Source organism: Daphnia magna, linkage group LG6 (assembly GCF_020631705.1).
Source record: "Daphnia magna isolate NIES linkage group LG6, ASM2063170v1.1, whole genome shotgun sequence".
NCBI lineage: Eukaryota > Metazoa > Arthropoda > Branchiopoda > Diplostraca > Daphniidae > Daphnia > Daphnia magna.
In genome coordinates this window covers 164782-173184 of record NC_059187.1, presented here as the reverse complement: position 1 = coordinate 173184, position 8403 = coordinate 164782, and the positions used below count along the sequence as shown (strand labels likewise).

Below are 8403 nucleotides of genomic sequence, written 5' to 3'. Positions count from 1 at the left end.
AAAAAAATCCAACAGTGATTTGTAGCATTAAAAGTTTTGTTGACTCTGACATTTAGTTAAAACAAAATGTTCTCGGACTCTGACTTCAGTAAACGATTCTAGAGACATTTTTTTTCATTACCAATCCAATAGAAATGAATAAAGATGAAGTCGTATCTCGTATTTCATTTGCAACGACTGTGATAGAAATTAAGCAATTAAGCAAACTAGCCAATTCGCAAATGCATTTTTTAAGGGGTGCCCAATAAGATCAGATTATCTGATCTTAAACTCAGATAGAAACAGTTATAAATCTTTAAAAGTAAATTTTTGTGCCAGCTGGCAGAGAATCCCTTTCAATTTTGGACGTCCAATCTCTTTCACGCATAGCCTGCTTTCATGTTTGATTGAAAGCACAGCGTTGCCCACTTTAGTTTTTATCAATCAAATGGGCCATTTGAAATGGAAAAATGGCTCGTCCACGTCCAGTCCATCGTCTACGACTCCACGTTGAAGCCTTTAAATCAGCCCCTATTTCGTACGTAGATGAAAATCGCTGTTTAAAAGATTGGGCCAAACAGCGTCAACACACGTCAAGATAAGTGAATTGGTCAACGGAAAAATCCCAGCTGATAATTTGAAAACTTTGTTGTTCCCAGTCAACTGCCTCATATATTGGGCTAACATTAACAGGTTTTAAAAAAATGTAAACACTTGTCGGTTTGTTTGCAGAAAATTCAAAATGCGTAGAAATTAACTACAAAAAGAGATGGCTTACATAAGAAATAATTAACCTGGTTTATTCAGTTCATTTTGTCGAAAGGCAATTGACGGAATTAACAGAAGGTTAGATCATGAATTTAAAATAGAAGAAACGTCTCCTGCTTAGGGGAGCAGTAAAAAAAACAAAAAAAAACATACAAATAGAAAAAAAAAAGGGGGGGGGGATACTTGATCATCGATACGAGCAGTGGCGCATATTCGTTGATGACTACATGTAGATAAGCACATGGTAATACGACGATAACGAATATGATTTATATAACCAAAAATGGAAATATTTCACATCCAAAAATAACCAAGAAAAATTTTTAAATTAATAAAAACAAAGCAAAGGAAATCGAGACTTTTTATTTATATCATAGAGCCAATGATGGTAAATGGAAAATGTCATAATTATTCATAGGATCGAAAGCTCTTCATTATTGGCCGTTGATCTCGAATCGTTGTGTAAGAAACACTTTTCCCTGCTGATAAACCTGACCAGTAAATTAAATCTTATAGTCTGGTCGGAATAGCCCAAAATGCTTATCTAACCTAAAACAAATTGCAAAGTTTTGTTTTCTACATGAGCTTTACAAATATTAATCTTGGCCATGTTTGGCAAATCCACCGAGATTGTTGTCAGGTTGATTTTGCTGAGCCATACCAAACTACAAAACACAATAACAGCACTTTTAATTTCGCGGAAATTCTACAAGACACTTCGTCAATTGCTAACGAAATTGTGATCACCGCTCCGTGCACGCCTCACTTCTTGGATGTGGTCTGGCTCTAATGCGTAGTTTGCACGTTCCTCGTGGGAGTTGGGGAAAAATCCCGGGAAGTGGCAACTCTGCCCGACAGTCAAGTTATCATCAACATCCTTGCTAGTTTACATGGCAACAAGAAGAAAAGAAAAATTCCAACAGGAATTTGTGGCATTAATTTGCATTCTCTTCGCTTCTTTCATCGCGAGATATTGGACGGAAACTATAGCTAAAGTAGAGATTTGTGTTTCAAAAACAAAATCATTGGATTCTTTTTCCTTCTTTCGATACTGCCGAATATTGTCGTGTTGGTTATCGTTCTTTTTCTTGTGTTATAGACCACTTTCGACTTGCTTCGTATCCGCTTAGCCAAAAGTCGTGCGGCTAGTCGACTAGTGCGCACCGTCGCGGAGGATAGCCGAAACATGCTGCAGACTTGGCTAGATTGAGCCTATGAACTTAGCAGTTGTTTGTCTTTTACTGCAGTCTGCTAGTGTATCAAAAGAAAGAAATGTCCGTTTTCAAGTTTAAGTTGTCAGAGTTAGTGCTTTCGTTAGAGGATCGCGATGTTTATTACAAAACACTAGAGTTCCTGAAGTGTCGACGACTACATGTAAGATATTTCTTATTCTTTTAATTGGCAATTCGACATAAAAAATGATTTGATTTTGTTTTCATTATCACGTTACCAGCTATTATGAATTGGAACCGTGTGTCGCTTCTTTAGATCAGCTGTTCCTAGACCCGAGGGATCCCAAAAAATACAACGGACCGATGCCACATCATATCGATGCTTCGCTTCAATTCGCTTCTGGTCTTGAATACATCCATTCACTTAATTTCATTCACGGAGACATCAAACCAAAAATTGTCCTGATCTCGGTGGGATCTGGGGGCAAAGATGAGACAAATCTCAAATGGGCAAACATTGGACTGACCAGAAACGTTAGTGAACGAGGAAAAGGGAAAACAAATCAAGTCGGGGGAAATAACGCGTGGTTAGCTCCTGAGTTGCTGTCGCTTAAACTAAACAGCAACGTAAAAGAAAACCATTTCAAAGAGAACGACAATAGCGACATCTTTGCACAAGGAATCGTTTTTGGAAGTCTATTCTTGAACGGCGAACATCTCTACGGTTCCATGGAAAATGAAAATGAAATTCCCCAAAACATAATTGAAGGAAATCCCATCAACATGCAAAGTAATACCTCGTATAGACAAGAATCCTTTTGCTGTTTTTTGTGAACTAATAGATCGTGACTTAATTTTAGAAATTGATGGCAAATTACGCGACAGTTACGAGAATGATCTATTGAAAAAAAATGTTGGAAAACGACCCTGACAAAAGGATGACATCGTCTCAAGTCGTTAATCAACTAAAGGCCACCAAGGAGAAGGTTAAACCAATTTCACGCAACTCGAGCAATAATCTTTACGAATTTCAATTCATACACTTTAGATTGCTGGAAAAGAAAAAGAATTGTTTGAATTGTGTGGCAGTGAATCACAATTTTATCTAACGGAAAAAATTCAAAACTTCATTCAGTTCGAATGAATTCAGCTCACACTGCCATTTTTCACAACGTGCTCTTATCCCCCCGTGTTTTTATCGCGATCGACCACCATCGCAATCATTCGATTACAACGTGGTAAAGCACTTTGTTTTTCAACTGCTCCGAAAAGCTGCAACAGCGTGTCGTGAATGCCCTTATTTGATTGCAAAGTAATTTGTGGACTCAACGTGGGCCGCCTATTTCATCGTGCTATCCATTACAAACAACTGAGTCTAGACGCGTTAGCTAATGAAAACATCACGGCCGGCAGTTCTAACGCGCCGGAGACGACCGCAAGCAGCTCGACCATAAATAAACTAGCTGCGAGCATCTGAGTTGCTGGACTCGAATCGCCTAATCGAAGCGAGTGCCACACAGAACAAATGTATCTAATAAATTACGAAATAAATTTCTTGATCGTACAAGCGTATCTATTCCACTCTATATGTATTGACAGTGAAGCAGCAAAAGTTCCAAACGGTCCAAAAGAAAAGAAAAAAAAATAAGTTTTCGAACATCGTAGATATCCAAGACAGACGTCGATCCTGACGTGTTCCAAGAGGTGCAGCTCCGTTACCTGTACACTGGCCGGATGTCTCTGGGAACGATGGACAAAATGGCAGTCTCTGTTTTAGCGGTGGCGGACAGTAGTATTTGCTGCCTCAGTTGAAAACCGAATGTAAAATTCAATTGATGAAGAGGATTTGAGTCGATAATTGTGTGGAGTTGCTTTCACTTGGCGTCCAGGCTCATCCAGCGGCGCATTTGAAAAAGATTGGTTTCATCCGCGGCATTACCCAGACTGCACTCTCAACTTCAACATATTGAAGTTCATTAGCAGTAGTTGTTCGCACAGAATGAGTTCTTTCCCCTATTGATTCTTACTGGCGACACACTGTGGGCGTTGCCTTTGCAACGAGAAGCTTTGGCGCCATTCTGTCCCATTTTACATCGGTGCCACGTTGGCGCGTCCACTCCCGCGGTTGTTTTCATTCCTATCCTCGCATCCAACGTGTTTATGACTTTTCTTCGAATCCTCGGCGGCGCAGTAGCAAACGCGACAATGGGCTCCGCTAGGTGGCGTTCGCTCCCGGTCGAGCTCTTCCTGGAAACAAAATGTACCGCCTATTTGCATCGCACTAGCCATAAAAAAAACAAAAAAAAACAACTGAGTAAAAACAGCTGACTGGACGATTGGTACTGCAATGCTCCAGGCATCCAAGTTGAATCGAAACTTATAATTGTGCGTGAACATCTCACACCTTTTAAGGACGTTCAATGCGAATGGCTCGTGTTTGCTTGGATTCGTGTGTGATGTATTTGTTTAGACAGGAAACTGAACGTTGAAGAAAACCAGATGATAAAATTTCTGGGGCTTCAGACTTTTCGTTCATAGGGTTGTAACCTTAAACATGGCCAAACATCAAATGTTGTTTTTTTGTTTTTGTATTTGAGATAAATGCGGATAAATGTAATCTCGGCTCTTCTTGCAATGGATCCCGTCGCTCATCGCATCCACCTTTTTTTATGAGGCAGTGGTAACATGTTGTACATAAGGTCCAACTTTAGCTCCAGGATCTTGAATTTTATGGGTTTCGCTTATTTAATGACTTGAGTGGTCTAGAAATTCCGCGAACAACAAACTGAAAAGATTTGGCGGCCTTTTAAATTGCCATGTAGAAAATGAATCCTATCTCCTGAAATGATAAAAGTGGAAAGACGCAGCTTTTTTTACGACCTAGTCGGTTGTTTCTCTTTGAATTGCACTTTGCTCAGCTGTCAATTTTATAGTCGGGCGTATTTTCGATGGAACAGTATAGATTATCAACTGTCACATCGTTGCGTTTTTTGTACATCAAGTCCAAAAAATTGGAAAATAGAAAGCCTTCAATGAACTGGACAGTTCCAACCAGTTGTTTTGCTTCCTTATAAATAACATTCGAATCTTCGTGTGCGTATGTCAATCGTCTCTTAGAAAAACGCAAGTTACCCGTTCATGCTCATCTTCTTTTCTCTCTTTTCTTTTCAGAATAGAAGCCGCGAGTGAATCTCGAAATGGGGCGAGTGAAAGCTTTATTCCAACTTGGTTCACCAAGAAGGTCTAGACACCCTTTATTTCACAACCTTCTTTTTCGTTTTTTGTTGTTGTTTTTTGTGTTGTTTTTATTGCAATTTGCGTCTAAAATACTTGACTTGAATTGACGCCGTAACATGGGGAAAATTTGCGTTCAAATTTCTAAAGGGTGAACCTTTTTTTTTGCCATTTTAAAAATCCCTTAAAAGCGTTCACGGGAGTAGTTTATGTGGAAAAGGGTTGGAACTAGACGTGTCGTTTTGGGGTATTCTGGACGAAACGGCTAAAAAAAAACGTGACCGTGAAATATCGTGAGACGTTTAATTAAATTTTCCCATTACAGAATGGCTTTCGCCTTAATCGTAAAAATGCAAAACAGTTGAATGAGGAAGTTGAAACCACTCGCTTTGGGGGCAAGAAGACCCGTCGATCCTGTTCGAAGTTGAACGAGTCAACATCACAAGAATTTATGGATTTCAAGTTGGGCAAATTTACGGCGCCAAGAGCAGAAACGATTTTCTTCACATTTACCGGGACACGCTCGTCTCCTTGGTCCCTCCATACATTTGCCACGTCCATGTTTTTCCAGTTGCTATTGAACGGCCCGAAGGTTGGAAAAGCTTACGATGCGAAAACCCCTACAATACAACATCTAGAATAAAAAAAGGTGAATTTTAATAAAGATTTCGGCAAATTCCAATGTTGTGTTGCCGAGGACTAGCCACCGTCTGATCGGGGCCCCTGCGTCCCTCTTTTGCATTAGTCGCTTTATAACTGCGCTCGAAATTTGTTGAAATTCTGCTTCAAGCCAATCATTTAAAAAAAAAATTCCTGCTTCTTGGTTATCCCAGCTACTAAAAAAGCACTGACAAACAACCTATAACAGAAAAATACAGAAAAAGAAAGGTGTGAGACAGTCCACGGTGTGTTGGAACGAAATTCGATTTTGGAACCCACTCGAAGGACGACTGTAATTAGACACTGCTCTTATCCTGTCCCGAGTCTCGACCACACTGGCGACACATCTACCAGTCAAAATATTTAGAAAAAGAAACGCGTGTACAAATTTCAAGGACGCGCTTTTTATGATTTTTCGGGAAACTGTCGGCCTTCCAGACCCACTCCCAATGTCAGCACAAAGTTCCTAGTAATTCTGAAAATCAAGAAAAATATATCAGGAATCCATCTCAACAGAAAAAGAAAAAAATATATACATGTAGAACACGGTGAAAAACTGAAGTGACGAAAAAAATTAACGAATTTCGGCATTTTAAAATTACGTTTTTTCCTGATGCAAAGTTACGTCACATTTTGTTTAGCAACACTGAGGAGTTGATGGCAGCCTTTTATCTTGTTTCAGTTTCCCTTTTTCCTTTTACTTTTTGTTCGAATTCTCAGACAGAGTTCCGACAAATGATGAAAACACGAACTAAAGAAAACGAGGAGAAGAAGAAGAGGGAGGGGAAGAAATAGAAAGCCGTTTGAGAAATGCTTTGCTCCCTCTGGCGCTGTAAAATGCTTTAAAATTGGAGGAGCTTGAGCAAAATAGAATTGAGGCCAAAATACTAAAAAAGCCCGTTGTGCGCAGTTTCACCGCCAGTCGAGCTATCGCTATCACGCTCACCATTTTACACGACTCACGGCTATTGGAAGCAGAAAAGACAATCCCGACAGTGAATTGTGGCCTCAATGGCATTATTTCTTCGTTATCAATCGAGGAATATTAAGCGGAAAGCAGAGCCAAGGTAAACCTCTTTCGAAAATAAAACAAAATTAGATTTTAAAAATTCACCTAAATTGTTCCTTCCTTTGTCGATGCCGGAAAAGGGCGTGCCCGTGACGTGGTCTGCCGTTCTCTTTCTCGTGTTGTACCAGTCGTCTACAATTCGACCTTGTAAACAAGAAAAACAGCCAAAAATCGAGTGAAACTTTAAGCAACGCACGTTAAAGATCGTCACTGCCACTTTTCATGGATTAATAGGTACAAGGTAAAATATCATTAAAGTAATTCCTCATATAGACAAGAATCCCTTTTTTTTTAAATGAATAGATCTTGACTTGATTTTAGAAATCGATGGCAAATTACGCGACTGTTACGAGAATGACCTATTTGACAATAATTACTCTTACTGATAATACCTGATAAGTAATTACTGATTTGAAGACACTTGACTCAGGTAAATTGTTGCTGATTCTCTAGCTTTTATTCGAACTCTGACACAACTTCTAATAACGTCTGCTTTACCTTGTTGAACAATTGCGAAGAAGGAACATTAACCGAGATCGGCCACCAAGAAGACGCTGAACACAGCACCCCTGGCGGCCTTACACATACTATAAATCAAAAATAGTGGGCTTGCGAACTAGTCGGCCCGACCTAGTTAATTGTCCGTCAGGTGGCGGGTCGTGATCCGCAACATCCTCCCCGCCGGAATCGCGAGTCCTCCTCGGCGATTCCTTTTTCTTCTTGCAGGGGGGTTTCTTCTTAGGCGCGGATGCACCTCCTTCTTCTTGGCCAGCCTCGGCTTCTCTAGATCCGTCTACGGAAACATTGACGGGCGGATCCACGTCATGTTGAATTTCCAATGGATAAATGGTCTGGAGACCTCGTGTTGTTTCCTTTTCTGAACGAAGACGTAACTTTACAGCTCGTATCTTGCCGTCATAGCCGGGAATCAATTCCGTTATAATGGCCGTAGGCCATGAAACACGCTTGATATTTGGCTCCTTTAGCAGGACGATTTCGCCAACGCGGGGGATTCTAGTACCCTTTCCCTTGCGACAATGGAATCTTTTTAAGTCGGACAAGTAAGATTCTTGCCATAGCCTCCACCAAGTTAGAGCGTGTTCGCTACGTTGCTTATCTAAGTCGATCAGCTCGTTGCGGCTCATTGTGGTCAGCTCGGAAGTCTCCGTCGTGGCGCCAGGCTGTCTTCCAGTCAAAAGTCTTTGTGGAGATAGCACTTCATACGCTTGTGCGTCTCCGGAAACATATGTGAGGGGTCGTGAGTTCACGATTGCTTCAATTTCCACCAGGATGGTGTGAAGTTGATCGTAGCTCACCTTCATTTTCCCTAATACCTTGCGTAACGGTTCCTTTACCGAACGCACCATTCTCTCCCAAAACCCGCCCCACCAGGGTGCCAAGCTCGGAGAGAATTTCCACTCAATTCCCTTACTTGATAGCCAATTTGCTAAAGTAGGGTCTTCTGTTACAAGTTTAGCGGCGCATGTGAATGTTGATGCGTTATCGCTATAGATTGTCTTA

At 40.7% G+C, this 8403-nt stretch overlaps 1 long non-coding RNA gene across 2 annotated transcripts; it reads right to left on the bottom strand.

Annotated features, from left to right (window-relative positions):
• Nucleotides 1-753: 753 nt before the first annotated feature.
• Nucleotides 754-7417, bottom strand: LOC116924704. Of its 2 annotated transcripts, XR_006647831.1 has the most exons (6): nucleotides 7275-7417; nucleotides 6928-7026; nucleotides 6350-6564; nucleotides 6093-6288; nucleotides 4324-6012; nucleotides 754-4200 (listed from the first exon to the last, which is right to left on the bottom strand). It is a non-coding gene; the product is annotated as an uncharacterized LOC116924704 (long non-coding RNA). The 2 variants fall into 2 exon arrangements; XR_006647832.1 differs by lacking the exon at nucleotides 6350-6564.
• Nucleotides 7418-8403: the final 986 nt, after the last annotated feature.